The 18,927-nt window shown below is 41.7% G+C and overlaps 1 protein-coding gene, 1 long non-coding RNA gene and 1 pseudogene across 2 annotated transcripts in view; 2 read left to right on the forward strand and 1 right to left on the reverse strand.

Moving 5' to 3' along the window:
* Ftl1l5 (ferritin light chain 1 like 5) overlaps nucleotides 1-18,927 on the forward strand; it is a 576,109-nt gene that overhangs the window by 152,129 nt on the left and 405,053 nt on the right. The window lies entirely within an intron of this gene.
* LOC134479645 (uncharacterized) overlaps nucleotides 1-18,927 on the reverse strand; it is a 56,022-nt gene that overhangs the window by 16,555 nt on the left and 20,540 nt on the right. The window lies entirely within an intron of this gene.
* On the forward strand, nucleotides 3,092-4,060 carry Etv5-ps3 (ETS variant transcription factor 5, pseudogene 3; annotated as a pseudogene).

The raw sequence follows: 18,927 nt of genomic DNA on the forward strand, positions 1-18,927 counted from the left end.
ATATAGAGGGATGCCCAGAAAACAGAATGTCCGAACCACAGAATGTACTGAAATTCCTGAAAGTAATATGCATGGAACAGGAGAGAGAGAGAGAGAGAGAGAGAGAGAGAGAGAGAGAGAGAGAGAGAGAGAGAGAGAATGTATGTATGTAACAGACAAAAACAGTCAATCAGAGAGACAGACTCACACATACACACAGAGAGAAAGAGGGGGAAAGGAAGAGAGAGAGAGAGAGAGAGAGAGAGAGAGAATGTATGTATGTATGTAACAGACAAAAACAGTCAATCAGGGGTTGGGGATTTAGCTCAGTGGTAGAGCGCTTGCCTAGGAAGCGCAAGGCCCTGGGTTCGGTCCCCAGCTCCGAAAAAAAAAAAAAAAAGAAAAAAGAAAAACAGTCAATCAGAGAGACAGACTCACACATACACACCTAGAGAAAGAGGGGGAAAGGAGAGAGGGAGAGAGAGAGAGAGAGAGAGAGAGAGAGAGAGAGAGAGAGAGAGAGTAGAGTTACTTGAGCTTGAGTAGGAGGATATTTACTGAACCATGAGCAATTTATCAGTGGGTATACCACTGAAGAAAATTACCTACTTTCCCAGATAACCATTAACTACTAATAGTCTCTCAGAGAGGAGTGAGATTTCATGCCACACCCCATCCATGAAGCTGATGGGCCCAATTTTGTGCAACTCTTATGCAGAACCCATAGCTGCAATGAGTTTATGAGTATAATGGTTCTTTTATGTGGACAAGGCATATTTTTGTGGCATACCTCCCCATCCTCTGGCTTTCTTTGCACCCCTATTCTGCAATGTCTCCTGAGTCTTAGAAGGGGTGACACAGATGGGGACAGGATCTTAATCAGACTTAAGTGGCTGTGAGATGGTCTTTGCTTTGGAAAATATGACATGAAACTGAGCCTCAACTGTCTGCTTGAATACAGGGAGAAGCGAAGTGGAAAAAAGATGCTATCCTTTGCATAGCCTAGTGGTATGTCAGGGAAAATGGAAAACAGGAAGGACGAGATGAAGAGTGGGCTTGTGCGATGACTAGTTTCAGGTCTACTTGACAAAACTATAGAGAAAAACTTGCCTGAGAGGAGGAAATCTCAATTGAGAGAGTGCCTCCATAAGACTGAGCTACAGGCAAGTCTGTAATTTGAGATTGATGTAGGAGGACTGACTTCATTGTGGGTGGAGCCACCACTGGGCTGGTGGTCCTGGGTTGTATAAAAAGCAGACTGAGCAAGCTATGGGGAACAAGCCAGTAACACCCCACCATGTTTGTCTTCAGCTTCCTGTCCTGCCTTCCTTCAATGATGAACAATGATATGGAAGTGTAAACCAAATAAACCCTTTCCTCCCCAAATTGCTTTGGTCATGTTTCATCACAGCAGTAGAAAGCCTGAGTAAGACAGCTTGTCATTGTCCTTTCTTATATGTGTCAGGATACGAAGGAAAGAGAGTACAAGTTAAATCTGTGCTACAGAACCCTTCATGGGTGCCTAGAACCTAGAACCCATGGGAGGACTTGGACACTGCAGGGGTGCTATGCATGCTAGTATATACTACCCAGCTATGAACAAAGGGAGAGAGAGAGAGAGAGAGAGAGAGAGAGAGAGAGAGAGAGAGAGAGAGAAACAAAACAGCAGGCCTGGCAAGGTATGATTACAAGTACAATAAAGGCACAAATGTTTATAGGAGTAACCAACCACTTTCTGATTGGATTTAAGGTTGGCTCTACAAGATGAAACCAATGCCTCACACCATTAACACAGGCCAAGAATCCAAGTGTAGTTAGAGCACAGGCTCCACTCGGCTAAATAGACACAATATTAAACCAACTCCTAATGACTTATTGTTCTACCCGTAGGTTAGTGCACCTCTTACTCCTCATCATGGCTTTCTACAGTAGATGTCAATTAGCACAGAAACCCACAAGTGGTCAAAGTGCAGAGAAGGAGAATGGAATTTTCAAGTTTTAAAGTGAGATCTCTATCACACACCCTGAAAAGTTAATTACCCAAAAGCCTCAAGTGGACTAAGAAGCTCTAGACAGGAATGCTAATTTGACTGATAATACCCGTGGAAGCTTCTAACATTGAGACTAACCTATAGATGGAATCTTCTATCCCCCAAATTACCTTTTTTCCATTTTGTAAAAATCCTAAGTACTCCACACCAAATGTGTAATCTCCACTTCCTTGGAGATACTGTTTTCCTTCAGTTGTTCTAATTAAAAGAACAGTTCTGCCTTTCTTTATTGTCTATAACCTCCTTTAATCCTGATCTAATATGCCCCTTATCCTGTGGTTCAGCTGGGGAGTGGTCATTGTGGAAGAGGATGGAACAAGTGTAAAAAGCCAGAGTCACTGGAAGACTATAAGAAAGTGTTTTCTGGGCACAGTGTGGCAACTGAATATACAAACTCATGGCACTTATGCATCAGATCCACACAACCTCAGGCAACCAGATAAAATTTCAGCATGGAGAGGCAAGGTCAGCATGAAGTAAGGAGCTATTGGTAACTAAGAGCTACTGAGAGAGAGAAAGTAAACTTTTCTTTAAGGGTATGTACCTGGCAGGTTGACCAAGACACAGCAGACATCCAAACACAGCCAAAAGTATATGGACAGCATAATAGGACTCTATGGGTTTGGAAACATGAGTACACAAAGTGGAATGGGTAGGGAAGGGGGATTGAATCTGGTGGGTGGAGTGGAGGGAAGGGGGTGAATAAGTTGAAAATAATTGTATGAAATTCCAAGGCATTAATTTAAATATGAACAATAAAAAGTCATTATACAATTTTTGTGCATTAGAGAATAAAATTGTATACAAAAGAATTTTCTATATGAAAAAGTAGTAAAGTCACAATATTCAGAAAAAATAATCATAATGGCTTGAAAATACAATATTATTTCTGAGTTCTGGCCTATTAAAAATAAGTATTTGCTCACTAATGAGTCCAACACAGTTTAAAATGATAGAAGAAAAACTACGCGATTGGATAAAAACTTTCACTCATTAAACTTATGTTTGCTGTCACAAAATTTACAAAATTGTGTTATGCTAATGCTCTTCATTTCGCTTTCATGGTTTATAAGATGTGGATCTCACTGGTCTCTGTCTTCCTGTTTTATAAAGTCCAACACTCAGATCCAGAACCTGGATCACAGCAACAAACCTTTGAGGTCCCCTGGCCACATCAGCCTCTGCAAATGCCAAAGATGGTGCCTGAAAGCCAATATCCACCAGGAAAAAAAAAATCAACAACAGCTGTCTGAAGTCTCCTCATCAGGAGTTCCTGAAGATAATCAGTCTATTGTCCCCAAAGCTCCTCAAACCCTTCAGGAATTTAAGCAGGAATACCATGACTCACTCTGTGAATGTGGGGTGTCTGGAATGCGATAGGAACCAAGCAGGAGTCCTGAGATTACTGTGCAGATTCAGAAGGGCTTAACTGCCAGTCTTCCTACATGACAAGAGGGCATTTCTTCAACAACCATGAAGGATTCACATATGAAAAGGACCCCACGCTATACTTTGATGGCACTTGCTTGGTGCCTGGAAGACTGGAAGGCAAAGTCAAGTAGGAGTCCACCATGTATGGAGAGGGACTTCCACTATTAGAAGTGAGTCTCTCTTCAGCTGTGGCAATTCCTTGTCACCCTTCTTGATGACCTAACCAATGCTCACTTCATTGCCTGGATTGACTAAGGCATGGAATTTAAGCTGATATAACTGAAGCAGTTTGATTGGTGTTGGAGTATCCAGAAGAATCAGCCAGCCATGAACTACAACAAGCTGAGCCATTCCTTATGCTTTTATTGTGAAAAAGGTATCATGAGGAGGGAGCTGAGGAACTTTACATCTAAAACTGTGTCTGTGACCCAGATGTGCTTTTCTCCATGGCCTTACTGGATAATCAACATCCATTCCTGAAGGCACAGTCAGAATGATCCGTCAATGAGGAGAACACCCTGCTACTGACTCACTCTGAAGACAACCCTGCTGCCTCCGGAACATGGATTTTTTGCTGTAGCAACCCTGCCCTATGCTAAAGGATTTGCTTGCTAAGTTTCTGAATGACTGAGTAGCCAAATCCGAGAGCTAGCAGTCCCCGCTCAGGGAAATGAAGGCAATGGGTTTCTTTGTGTTCTTGGCTGTTTCTAAAATTGGCCCCATGAGTATTATCCAGAAAAACCAAGCCATCTCTGAATTTGACAACCTTAAGATGAATATCTTGGGTAGGGAGTGGAACCAAGGAAAGAGAAAAACAAACAGGCATCTGATGACTCTGATTTGATTGGTAGAAAGAGATGAAAGTGGAGCCTCCTTGTCATCACAGACAATATGGCAAAAGTAATACATTGTTTATGTTAGCACCTATGAAAGTGAACAGAGTATATGACAATCTGCCTGATCATGGACTACTAAATGCCTTTACATAGAAAAGAAAAAAGAAAAAGAGGAAAGATGAGGAGAAGAAGGAAATCCTTCCATTTAACGTAGGCAGATGGGATGGGTTTTCACATGCGCTTTAGAGCTGAAAACTGGTCTCCAGGAGTGCTGATACACCTGTGAGGAGAGAGCAGGCCTCTTAAAAGTTTGGACAATCCTGAGAGCACAGGTGAGACCACCACTTCTGTTCACATTCCTGGTCCAAGAGGAACCTGCCAGGAGCACTGTGGACACAGGAACTGAGGAGCAATCTGGGAGAGGATACTTCCAGTTTCCAGCTGCACCTGGACTGAACCTGTGACACAGCTCTCTGTACCCGATCCTGCTGGGAAAGAGCCAGTTTCCAGGAGTGCTGACACACAGGCTTACAGGAGGGTCAAGCCACTCTCAGAAATAGCAAGATAAGCTAGCACCAGAAATAACCAGATGGTGAGTGCCAAGCACAAGAACCTAGGCAACAGAAACCAAGACTACCTGGCATCATCAGAACATGGTTCTCCCACCAAAGCAAATACTGGATATCCCAACACACCAGAGAAGCAAGATTTGGATTTAAAATCACAACTCGTGATGATGGTAAAGGATTTTAAGAAGGGCATAAATAACTCCCTTAAGGAACAAGGACAACACAGATAAACAAGTAGAAGACCTTAAAGAGGAAACAAAAAAAATCCCGTAAAGAATTACAGGGAAACACAGTCAAACAGGTGAAGGAATTGAACAAAACCATCCAGTACCTAAAAATGGAAATAGAAACAATAAAGAAATCACAAAGGGAAACAACCCTAGAGATAGAAAACCTAGGAAAGACATCACAAATCATACACACAAGCATTATGAACAGAATACAAGAGATAGAAGAAAGAACTTCAGGGGCAGAAGATACCATACAAAACATTGACACAACAGTCAAAGAAAATGAAAAACACAGCTCCTAACCCAAAATATCTAGGAAATCCAGGATACAATGAGAAGATCAAACCTAAGGATAAAAGGTATAGAAGAGAGTGAAGACTCCCAACTTAAAGAGCCAGTAAATATCTTCAACAATATTATAGAAGAAAACTTTCCTAACCTAAAGAAAGAGATGCCCATAAACATACAAGAAGCCTACAGAACTCCAAATAGATTAGACCAGAAAAGAAATTCCTCCCAAACAAAACACCAGTGCATAAAACAAAGAAAGATTATTAAAAGCAGAAAGGGAAAAAAGTCAAGTAACATATAAAAACAGACTTATCAGAATTATACAAGACTTCTCACCAGAGACTAAGAAAGCCAGAAGATCCTGGACAGATGTCATACATACCCTAAGAGAACGGAAATGCCAGCCCAGGCTACTATATCCAGCAAAACTCTCAATTAACATAGATGGAGAAACCAAGATATTCCATGACAAAACCAAATTTACACAATATCTTTCTACAAATCCAGAACTAGAAAGGATAATAGGTGGAAAAGTCCAATACAAGGAGGGAAACTACACCCTAGAAAAAGCAAGAAAGTAGTCTTCTTGCAACAAACCCAAACAAAGAGAGCCATACAAACATAATCCCACCTCTAACAACAAAAATAACAGGAAACAACAATCACTATTCCTTCATATCTACTAATATCAATGGATTCAATTCCCCAATAAAATACATAGACTAACAGATTGGATATGTAAAGAGGACCCAGCATTTTGCTGCATACAGGAAAGACACCTCAGTGACACCTCATAGTAAAAGTCTGGTAAACAATTTTCCAAGCAGATGGTCCCAAGAAAAAAAGCTGGAGTAGCTATTCTAATGTCGAATAAAATCAACTTTCAAGCAAAAGTTATCAAAAAAGATAAGGAAGGACACTTCATACGCATCAAAGTTAAAATCTACCAAGATGAACTCTCAATTCTGATCATCTATGCTCCAAATGCAAGGGTACCGATATTCAAAAAAGAAACTTTACTGAAGCTCAAGTCTCACACAGCAATAGTGGGAGACTTCAACACCCAACTCTCATCAAAAGACAGACCATGGAAACAGAAACTAAACAGAGACACAGAGAAACCAACAGAAGTTATTAACCAAATGGATTTACCAGATATCTACAGAATATTTCATCCTAAAACAAAAGAATATACCTTCCTCTCAGCACCTCATGGTACCTTCTCCAAAATTGACAGCATAATCTGTCACAAAACAGGCCTTAACAGATACAAGAAGATTGAAATAATCCCATGCATCCTATAAGATCATGATGGACTAAGGCTGGTCTTAAATAACAACAAAAACAACAAAAATGCCACATACACATGGAAGTTAAGCAATGCTCTACTTAATGATAACTTGGAAAAGAAAGAAATAAAAGACTTTTTAGAATTTAATGAAAATAAAGGCACAACATACACAAACTTATGGGACACAATGAAAGCAGTGCTAAGAGGAAAACTCATAGCTCTGAGTGCCTCCAAAAAGAAGCTGGAGAGTGCATACAGTAGTAACTTGACACCACACATAAAAACTCTAGAAGAAAAAGAAACAAATACACCCAAGAGGAGTATAAGGCAGGAAATAATCAAACTCAGGGCTGAAATCAACCAAGTAGAAACAAAAAGGTTCATACAAAGAATCAACAAAACCAGGAGCTGGTTCTTTGAGAAAATCAGCAAGATAGATAAACCCTTAGCCGGAGTAACCAGAGGGCACAGACAGAGTATCAAAAGTAACAAAATCAGAAATGAAAATGGAGACATAACAACAGAATCTGAAGAAATTCAAAAAGTCATCAGATCCTACTACAAAAGCCTATATTCAACAAAAGTGGAAAATCTGTATGAAATGGACATTTTTCTAGACAGATACCAGGTACCAAAGTTAAATCAGGAACAGATAAACCATCTAAACAGTCCCATAATTCCTAAAGAAATAGAAGCAATCATTAAGTCTCCAAACCAAAAAGCCCAGGATCAGATGGGTTTAGTGCAGAATTTTATCAGACATTCATTGAGAACCTAATACCAATACTTTCCAAATTATTCCACAAAATAAAAACAGAAGGAATACTATCCAATTCTTTCAATAAAGCCATAATTACCCTTATACCTAAACCACACAAAGACACAACAAACAAAGAGAACTTCAGACCAATTTCCCTTATGAATATTGACACAAAAATACTCAATAAAATTGTTGCAAACTGAATCCAAGAACACATCAAAACTATCATCCATCATGATCAAGTAGGCTTCATCCCAAGGATGCAGGGATGGTTCAATATACAGAAATCCATCAATGTAATCCACTTTATAAACAAACTCAAAGGGGAAAAAAACTCCACATGTTCATCTCATTAGATACTGAGAAAGCCTTTGACAAAATTCAACACCTTTTCATGTTAAAAGTCTTGGAAAGATCAGAAATTCAAGGCCCATACCTAAACATAATAAAAGCATTGTACAGCAAACCAGTAGCAAACATTAAACTAAATGTTCTAATGGAGAGAAACCTGAAGCAATCCCACTAAAATCAAGGACTAGACAAGGCTGCCCACTCTCTCCCTACTTATTCAATATAGTTCTAGAAGTTCTAGCCAGAGCAATCAGACAACAAAAGGAAATCAAGGGGATACAGATTGGAAAAGAAGAAGTCAAAATATCACTATTGGCAGATGATAGTATACTTAAGTGATCCCAAAAGTTCCACCAGAGAACTACCTAAACCTGATAAACACCTTCAGCAAAGTGGCTGGATATATAATTAACTCAAATAAATCAGTAGCCTTCCTCTACTCAAAGGATAAACAGGCTGAGAGAATTTAGGGAAATGACATTTTCACAATAGTCACAAATAACATAAAATACCTCAGTATGACTCTAACCAAGCAAGTCAAAGATCTGTATGACAAGAACTTCAAGTCTCTGAAGAAAGAAATTGAAGATCTCAGAAAATGGAAAGCTCTCCATGCTCATGGATGGGTAGGATTAATATACTAAAATGGCCATCTTGCCAAAAGCAATCTACAGATTCAACGCAATCCCCATCAAAATTCCAACTCAATTCTTCATAGATTTAGAAAGAGCAATTTGCAAATTCAATTGGAATAACAAAAAATCCAGGATATCGAAAACTATCCTCAACAATAAAAATACTTCTGAGGAAATCATCATCCCTGACCTCAAGTTCTGTTACAGAGCAATAGTGATAAAAACTGTATTGTATTGGTACAGAGACAGGCAGATAGAGCAATAAAATAGAAATGAACCCACACACACCTATGGTCCCTTGATCTTTGACAAATATGCTAAAACCATACAGTGGAAAAAAGACAGCATTTTCAACAAATGGTACTGTTTCAACTAGAGGTCAGCATGTAGAAGAATGCAAATGGATCCATTCTTATCGACCTGTAGAAAACTCAAGTGCAGTGGATCAAGGACCTCCACATAAAACCAGATACACTCAAACTAATAGAAGAAAAAGTGGGGAAGAGTGTTGAACACATGGGTACTGGGGAAAATTTCCTGAACAGAACACCAATGGCTTATGCTCTAAGATCAAGAATTGACAAATGGGACTTCATAAAATTCCAAAGCTTCTGTAACACTAAGGACACTATTATAAGGACAAAATGGCAACCAACAGACTGGGCAAAGATCTTTACCAATCCTACATCTGATAGAGGGCTAATATCCAATATATACAAAGAACTCAAGAAGTTAGACTCCAGAGAATCAAATAACCCTATTAAAAATGGAGTACACAGATAAACAAAGAATTCTCAATTGGGGAATATTGAATGGCTGAGAAGTACCTAAAGAAATATTCAACATCCTTAATCATCAGGGAAATGCAAATTCAAACAACCCTGAGATTCCACCTCACACCAGTCAGAATGGCTAAGAGAAAAACTCAGGTGGAAACAGCTGGTGAGGATGTGGAAAAGGAGGAATATTCCTCCATTGTTGGTGGGATTGCAAGCTGGTACAGCCACTTGGAAATCAGTCTGGAAGTTCCTCAGAAAATTTGACATAGTACTATCTGAGGATCCAGCTATACCACTCCTGGGCATATACCCAAAGGATGTTCCAATGTATAACATCCTCCACTATATTCATAGCAGCCTTATTTATAATAGCCTGAAGCTGGAAAGAACCCAGATGTCTTTCAACAGAGGAATGGATACAGAAAATGTGGTACATCTACACAATGGAATATTACTCAGCTATTAAAAAACAATGACTTCATGAAATTCTTAGGCAAATGGATGGATCTATAAAATATCCTCCTGAGTCAGGTAACCCAATCACAAAACCATATGTGGTATTCACTCACTATCAGTGGATATTAGCCCAACAGCTTGGATTACCGAATGATACAATCCACAGACTGCATGAACCTCAAGAAGAAGGAAGACCAAAGTTTGGATGCTCCAGTCCTTCTTAGAAGGGGGAACAAAAATATTTATAGGAGGAAACATGGAGACAAGTTTGGAGCAGCATTGTAGGAAAGGCCATCCAAAGACTGCCCCACCTGGGGATCCAGCCCATACACATACAACCACCAAACCCAGACAGTATTGCTGATGCCAACAAGTGCATGGTGACAGGAGCCTGATATAGCTGTCTCCTGAGATGTTCTTTCAGAGCATGACAAATACAGAGGCAGATGCTTGCAGCCAACCATTGAACTGAGAACAAGGTCCCCATTGGAGGAGTTAGAGGAAGGATCGAAGGAGCTGAAGGGGTTTGCAACACCATAAGAACAACAATACCAACCAACCAACCAGAGCTCCCAGGGTCTAAACAACCATCCAAAGAGTACACATGGACAGACCCATGGCTCCAGCTGTATATGAAGCAGAAGGTGGCCTTGTTGGGTACCAATGGGAAGAGAAGCCCCTGGTCCTGACAAGGCTTGACCCCCAATGTAAGGGAATGTCATGGTGGGGAGGCAGGATGGGTGAGTGGATGGGTGCAAGAACATGCTCATAGAAGAAGGGGGAGGAGGGTTGTGATTGGGGTTATGGATGGGAAACTGGGAAAAGGGATACCATTTGAAATGTAAATAAAATAATAACCAATAAAATAAGCCTAGGCAGATAAGAACTTTTTCTATAGTAAAAATGATAGTATGGAGTTCAGATATACAATTTAAAAATGAGCAACTGGTGCAGAAAGTGGAGGTAGACCTTTTCATCTAAATATTCAAGAGGTCAACACAAGTAAGTTACATAGAAAGAAGCTTTCTGGAAAAGAATAGTAGAAGCAATCCCTAAACAATTTTCCAAACCAACATATTTATGACATTTCCCACAGGTTGTGTATTTTCAGGTTTATCCTACAAAACAGTAATGTGTGTTCATATGGACATTTACCAGATTGAAAATATAAGGTTTTTTCAAATGCCTGCCCCAACATAGGCTACTACTCATGACTTCCATGCATTTTTGACAAGAAGTTTTCATCTGGTGTACGTTTGCACACATGTACCAAATAAAGACTTTTGGACCTTTAATCAAACTTGCTTTCCATACCACATCCTTAATCTTTGACTTAATACAAGAGGTTATCTCTCATGAACATACACATAAGTGTTATGAAAGGGATAATCATGATAGAACAAATTCTGTCTTTAGCGTTATTCTCTGTGAGTCCTTTCAGGTCTGTGATAAGAACTAAGAAAACGGAAAGCTTTCCCACACTATGTAGATACAAAAGTTTTCTCTCTAGTGTGAATTCCTTCATGTATTTGAAGATGACAGGATGGACTGAGGGTTCCCTGAAGGGGTAGTTCTGATGCTATGGTCCTGTTCCCCAATTGGTTCTTGATCTGTCAGTAAAGAAACCATGGGCCAATTGCTGAGTGAAAGTGATAGGTGGGACTCCCAGGTCCCTAGAGGCAGACAGACAGACACAAGGAAGAAGAGGAGACTTCCCCATGTTTCTGATGGAGAAAAGTTGATCAGCCATGTGAGATCTCGAGATGGAGTGGCCACACAGGCCGCTCCTACAGGCGGGTGGTTGGGGGTGTTTAGCAGAAGGGAGACGCAACTGAGCAACTAAAGTTTAGGGCAAGTGGGAAGTGTGGAGCTATAAGTATTGATAAGGGCACAGTTTTCCAGGTGGAAGACAGAACTGCCCAAAAATTGTCTCGGAAGGCAAGTTGAAATTGAACAACTATTTTATCCTTGAATTCAAGGGAAGCTGGGTGGGGACTGGTGATGTGGTCCATTCCTGGAGCTTATGTGGATAGCAAAAGCTACAACCAACAGTTTCCCACATTGTGTGCATCTAAAAGGTTTTTTCCCATGTGAATTCTTTTAGGTACTTGGAGGTGAGTGGAGAAACTGAAGGCTTTCTACAATGAATACAGGAATGTGGCTTCTTGTCAGTGAGACCTTCATTATGTATTCTTTAAGACTTGGAACTACAGAAAGCTTTCTTACATTGATTGCAGTCATGGAGTTTTTCTCCAGTGTGACTTCTTCCATGGACTAGAAGAGAATGGTTTATACAAAATAGGTTCCTCCACTGGTAACATGAAAGGTTTCACTCTGGGCTAGAGAGATGGCTCAGTGGTTAGGAGCACTGGCTGCTCTTCCAGAGGTCCTGAGTTCAAATCCCAGCAACCACATGGTGGCTCACAACCATCTGTAGTGGGATCTGATGCCAGCTTCTTTTTTTTTTTTTTGTTCTTTTTTTCGGAGCTGGGGACCGAACCCAGGGCCTTGCGCTTCCTAGGCAAGCGCTCTACCACTGAGCTAAATCCCCAGCCCCTGATGCCAGCTTCTGATGTATATGAAGACAGAGTGTTCATATACATTAGATAGATAGATAGATAGATAGATAGATAGATAGATAGATAGATAGACAGATGATAGATAGATAGATAGATAGATAGATAGATAGATAGATAGATACTCTTGAAAAAGTTTCACTCTCTCATGACCATTTCCTGTGCTTTAAGTAAGCAGAGCTGCAGTTTCACCACATTGTTTGCACAGACGCAGCTTCATCCACTGTTAATTTCTTTATGTCTGAAAGGTACATAGTCGTTTGAAGGCTTCCTCATGGGTATTCTTGCCTCTATGAATTACTTCATGTCTTTGTAGTTGCAGACAAGAAGGATTTCTCATCTTATATACATAGGGTTTCTCACCAGTATGTATTCTTTCATGTGTGTTTTTTTCTTTAAATACTGGGAAGAGCAAAGATGTTCTCACACTGTTTATATACATAGAATTTCCTTTGGCTGTTACACTGTGTATACCTTTGAAAGGAACTGGAAGAAATGAAAACTTTCTCACATTGCTTATACTTATGGTGTTTTTCTCTAATGAAGGTCCTTACATGATTTTGACCATGTCTAAAATATCAAAAGTATCACCACAGTGATTTTAGGATGATTTTAGGTTTTAAAACAGTTCTCTCTGGTATGAGTCCCTTTATGTTTCTGAAAGGACAGTGGGGAACTGGATATGTTCTCAGATTCCTTTTCATATTCTTGATCTTCATATAGTTTGTTTGATTAGTACACTTAGAGATATAAAGCCAATGCCCATTTCTCCACACACCCAACTTTCACTTATGGGAACTTCTCAATGGAATTCTGGATTCACACTGGGCTTTGGAATGCAGTTGAAGATTTTTGCACATGATGACCTTCATTACATCTACATGGTTTCTCCTCCAACTGGCTGCCATTAAAAATCAAAACAAAACCAAAACAAAACCACTACTAATATTTTGCTTCTTAATGATTTGCTATGTAATACATAGCATGAACTGTAAATGTTTTAACGTGTTCAGACTAGATGCTCTGCAAAATGGTTCAAGCACAGATATATACAAACTATAGTGTTCATGTGCAGTTGCATTATGTCATCCTCATGTCTGGAAAGCATTGAATGCCTATGTCACATTTAAATACACAATATTGTGCACATTTTTGGTGCACAGTACTAGTGACAAAAATGATTTTGGACCGCCGGAACCTGAAAGAAACAGACCGGATAAACAGTTCTCTGCACCCAAATCCCGTGGGAGGGAGAGCTAAACCTTCAGAGAGGCAGACAAGCCTGGGAAACCAGAAGAGACTGCTCCCTGCACACACATCTCGGACGCCAGAGGAAAAAGCCAAAGACCATCTGGAACCCTGGTGCACTGAAGCTCCCGGAAGGGGCGGCACAGGTCTTCCTGGTTGCTGCCGCTGCAGAGAGCCCCTGGGCAGCACCCCACGAGCGAACCTGAGCCTCGGGACCACAGGTAAGACCAAATTTTCTGCTGCAAGAAAGCTGCCTGGTGAGCTTGGGACACGGAAGCAGAATTTCTCTAGGAGGCACGGTCTGTGTTTACCGGAAGTCCCACACCCGCGGATCCCGGCCCGCAGCAGCTCTCTGCTCCCAGACCCGGTGAGAGAGAGACCCAACCGCCTGGTCAGGTGGGCACTCCTGAGGCTGCAGAGCGGAAGAGACCACCAACACTGCTCACCCCTGCCCACATCCCTGGCCCAAGAGGAAACTGTATAGGGCCTCTGGGCTCCCGTGGGGGAGGGCCCAGGAGCGGCAGGACACCAGCCTGAGACACCGCCGGAACCTGAGGGAGGCAGACCGGATAAACAGTTCTCTGCACCCAAATCCCGTGGGAGGGAGAGCTGAACCTTCAGAGAGGCAGACAGGCCTGGGAAACCAGAGGAGACTGCTCCCTGCACACACATCTCGGACGCCAGAGGAAAAAGCCAAAGACCATCTGGAACCCTGGTGCACTGAAGCTCCCGGAAGGGGCGGCACAGGTCTTCCTGGTTGCTGCCACTGCAGAGAGCCCCTGGGCAGCACCCCACGAGCGAACCTGAGCCTCGGGACCACAGGTAAGACCAAATTTTCTGCTGCAAGAAAGCTGCCTGGTGAGCTTGGGACACGGAAGCAGAATTTCTCTAGGAGGCACGGTCTGTGTTTACCGGAAGTCCCACACCCGCGGATCCCGGCCCGCAGCAGCTCTCTGCTCCCAGACCCGGTGAGAGAGAGACCCAACCGCCTAGTCAGGTGGGCACTCCTGAGGCTGCAGAGCGGAGGAGACCACCAACACTGCTCACCCCTGCCCACATCCCTGGCCCAAGAGGAGACTGTATAAGGCCTCTGGGCTCCCGTGGGGGAGGGCCCAGGAGCGGCAGGACACCAGCCTAGGACGCCGCCGGAACCTGAAGGAAACAGACCGGATAAACAGTTCTCTGCACCCAAATCCCGTGGGAGGGAGAGCTAAACCTTCAGAGAGGCAGACAAGCCTGGGAAACCAGAAGAGACTGCTCCCTGCACACACATCTCGGACGCCAGAGGAAAAAGCCAGAGACCATCTGGAACCCTGGTGCACTGAAGCTCCCGGAAGGGGCGGCACAGGTCTTCCTGGTTGCTGCCGCTGCAGAGAGCCCCTGGACAACACCCCACGAGCGAACCTGAGCCTCGGGACCACAGGTAAGACCAAATTTTCTGCTGCAAGAAAGCTGCCTGGTGAACTCAAGACACAGGCCCACAGGAACAGCTGAGGACCTGTGGAGAGGAAAAACTACACGCCCGAAAGCAGAACACACTGTCCCCATAACTGACTGAAAGAGAGGAAGGCAGGTCTACAGCACTCCTGACACACAGGCTTATAGGTCAGTCTAGCCACTGTCAGAAATAGCAGAACAAAGTAACACTAGAGATGATCTGATGGCGAGAGGCAAGCGCAGGAACCCAAGCAACAGAAACCAAGACTGCATGCCATCCTCGGAGCCCAATTCTCCCACCAAAACAAACATGGAATATCCAAACACACCAGAAAAGCAAGATCTAGTTTCAAAATCATATTTGATCATGATGCTGGAGGACTTCAAGAAAGACATGAACACACTTAGGGAAACACAGGAAATCATTAATAAACAAGTAGAAGCCTACAGAGAGGAATGGCAAAAATCCCTGAAAGAATTCCAGGAAAACACAATCAAACAGATGAAGGAATTAAAAATGGAAATAGAAGCAATCAAGAAAGAACACATGGAAACAACCCTGGATATAGAAAACCAAAAGAAGAGACAAGGAGCTGTAGATACAAGCTTCACCAACAGAATACAAGAGATGGAAGAGAGAATCTCAGGAGCAGAAGATTCCATAGAAATCATTGACTCAACTGTCAAAGATAATGTAAAGCGGAAAAAGCTACTGGTCCAAAACATACAGGAAATCCAGGACTCAATGAGAAGATCAAACCTAAGGATAATAGGTATAGAAGAGAGTGAAGACTCCCAGCTCAAAGGACCAGTGAATATCTTCAACAAAATCATAGAAGAAAACTTCCCTAACCTAAAAAAAGAGATACCCATAGGCATACAAGAAGCCTACAGAACTCCAAATAGATTGGACCAGAAAAGAAACACCTCCCGTCACATAATTGTCAAAACACCAAACGCACAAAATAAAGAAAGAATATTAAAAGCAGTAAGGGAAAAAGGTCAAGTAACATATAAAGGGAGACCTATCAGAATCACACCAGACTTCTCGCCAGAAACTATGAAGGCCAGAAGATCCTGGACTGATGTCATACAGACCCTAAGAGAACACAAATGCCAGCCCAGGTTACTGTATCCAGCAAAACTCTCAATTAACATTGATGGAGAAACCAAGATATTCCATGACAAAACCAAATTTACACAATATCTTTCTACAAATCCAGCACTACAAAGGATAATAAATGGTAAAGCCCAACATAAGGAGGCAAGCTATACCCTAGAAGAAGCAAGAAACTAATCGTCTTGGCAACAAAACAAAGAGAATGAAAGCACACAAACATAACCTCACATCCAAATATGAATATAAAGGGAAACAATAATCACTATTCCTTAATATCTCTCAATATCAATGGCCTCAACTCCCCAATAAAAAGACATAGATTAACAAACTGGATACGCAACGAGGACCCTGCATTCTGCTGCCTACAGGAAACACACCTCAGAGACAAAGACAGACACTACCTCAGAGTGAAAGGCTGGAAAACAACTTTCCAAGCAAATGGTCAGAAGAAGCAAGCTGGAGTAGCCATTCTAATATCAAATAAAATCAATTTCCAACTAAAAGTCATCAAAAAAGATAAGGAAGGACACTTCATATTCATCAAAGGAAAAATCCACCAAGATGAACTCTCAATCCTAAATATCTATGCCCCAAATACAAGGGCACCTACATACGTAAAAGAAACCTTACTAAAGCTCAAAACACACATTGCACCTCACACAATAATAGTGGGAGATTTCAACACCCCACTCTCATCAATGGACAGATCATGGAATCAGAAATTGAACAGTGATGTCGACAGACTAAGAGAAGTCATGAGCCAAATGGACTTGACGGATATTTATAGAACATTCTATCCTAAAGCAAAAGGATATACCTTCTTCTCAGCTCCTCATGGTACTTTCTCCAAAATTGACCATATAATCGGTCAGAAAACGGGCCTCAACAGGTACAGAAAGATAGAAGTAGTCCCATGCGTGCTATCGGACCACCACGGCCTAAGGCTGGTCTTCAATAACAATAAGGGAAGAATGCCCACATATGCGTGGAAATTGAACGGTGCTCTACTCAATGATAACCTGGTCAAGGGGGAAATAAGGAAAGAAATTGAAAACTTTTTGGAATTTAATGAAAATGAAGATGCAACATACTCAAACTTATGGGACACAATGAAGGCTGTGCTGAGAGGAGAACTCATAGCGCTGAGTGCCTGCGGGGGGAAACAGGAAGGAGCATATGTCAGCAGCTTGACAGCACACCTAAAAGCTCTAGAGCAAAAAGAAGCAAATACACCCAGGAGGAGTAGAAGGCAGGAGGTAATCAAACTCAGAGCTGAAATCGACCAAGTGGAAACAAAAGGGACCATAGAAAGAATCAACAGGACCAAAGGTTGGTTCTTTGAGAGAATCAACAGGATAGATAAACCCTTGGCCAGACTGACGAGAGGACACAGAGAGTGCGTCCAAATTGACAGAATCAGAGATGAGAAGGGAGACATAACTACAGATTCAGAGGAAATTCGGAAAATCATCAGATCTTACTATGGAAACCTATATTCAACAAAATTTGAAAGTCTCCAGGAAATGGACAATTTCCTAGACAGATACCGGGTATCAGGGTTAAATCGGGAACAGATAAACCAGTTAAACAACCCCATGACTCCTAAGGAAATAGAAGCAGTCATTGAAGGTCTCCCAACCAAAAAGAGCCCAGGTCCAGGTGGGTTTGGTGCAGAGTTCTATCAAACCTTCATGGAAGACCTCATACCAATATTGTCCGGGCTATTCCACAAAATTGAAACAGATGGAGCCCTACCGAATTCCTTCTACGAATCTACAGTTACTCTTGTACCTGAACCACACGGAGACACGGCAAGGAGGGAGAACTTCAGACCAATTTCCCTTATGAATATCGACGCAGAGATACTCAATAAAATTCTGGCAAGCCGAATTCAGGAGCACATCAAAACAATCATCCACCATGATCAAGTGGGCTTCATCCCAGGCATGCAGGGATGGTTTGGTATACGGAAGGCCATCAATGTGATCCATTATATAAACAAAGTGAAAGAACAGAACCACATGATCATTTCATTAGATGCTGAGAAAGCATTTGACAGGGTTCAACACCCCTTCATGATAGAGGTCCTGGGAAGAGTGGGAATTCAAGGCCCATACCTAGGCATGGTGGAGGCCATGTACAGCAAACCAGTTGCTGACATTAAACTAAATGGAGAGAAACTTGAAGCAATCCCACTGAAATCAGGGACTAGACAAGGCTGCCCACTCTCTCCCTACTTATTCAATATAGTTCTTGAAGTTCTAGCCAGAGCAATCAGACAACAGGGGGAGATCAGGGGGATACAGATCGGAGGAGAAGAGGTCAAAATATCACTATTTGCAGATGATATGATAGTATATTTAAGTGATCCCAAAAGTTCCACCAGAGAACTACTAAAGCTGATAAACAACTTCAGCAAAGTGGCTGGGTATAAAATTAACTCAAATAAATCAGTTGCCTTCCTCTATACAAAAGAGAAACAAGCCGAGAAAGAAATTAGGGAAACGACACCCTTCATAATAGACCCAAATAATATAAAGTACCTCGGTGTGACTTTAACCAAGCAAGTAAAAGATCTGTACAATAAGAACTTCAAGACACTGAAGAAAGAAATTGAAGAAGACCTCAGAAGATGGAAAGATCTCCCATGCTCATGGATTGGCAGGATTAATATAGTAAAAATGGCCATTTTACCAAAGGCAATCTGCAGATTCAATGCAATCCCCATCAAGATACCAATCCAATTCTTCAAAGAGTTAGACAGAACAATTTGCAAATTCATCTGGAATAACAAAAAACCCAGGATAGCTAAAGCTATCCTCAACAATAAAAGGACTTCAGGGGGAATCACTATCCCTGAACTCAAGCAGTATTACAGAGCAATAGT

This window comes from Rattus norvegicus, chromosome 7, assembly GCF_036323735.1.
Source record: "Rattus norvegicus strain BN/NHsdMcwi chromosome 7, GRCr8, whole genome shotgun sequence".
In the NCBI taxonomy this organism is placed as follows: domain Eukaryota; kingdom Metazoa; phylum Chordata; class Mammalia; order Rodentia; family Muridae; genus Rattus; species Rattus norvegicus.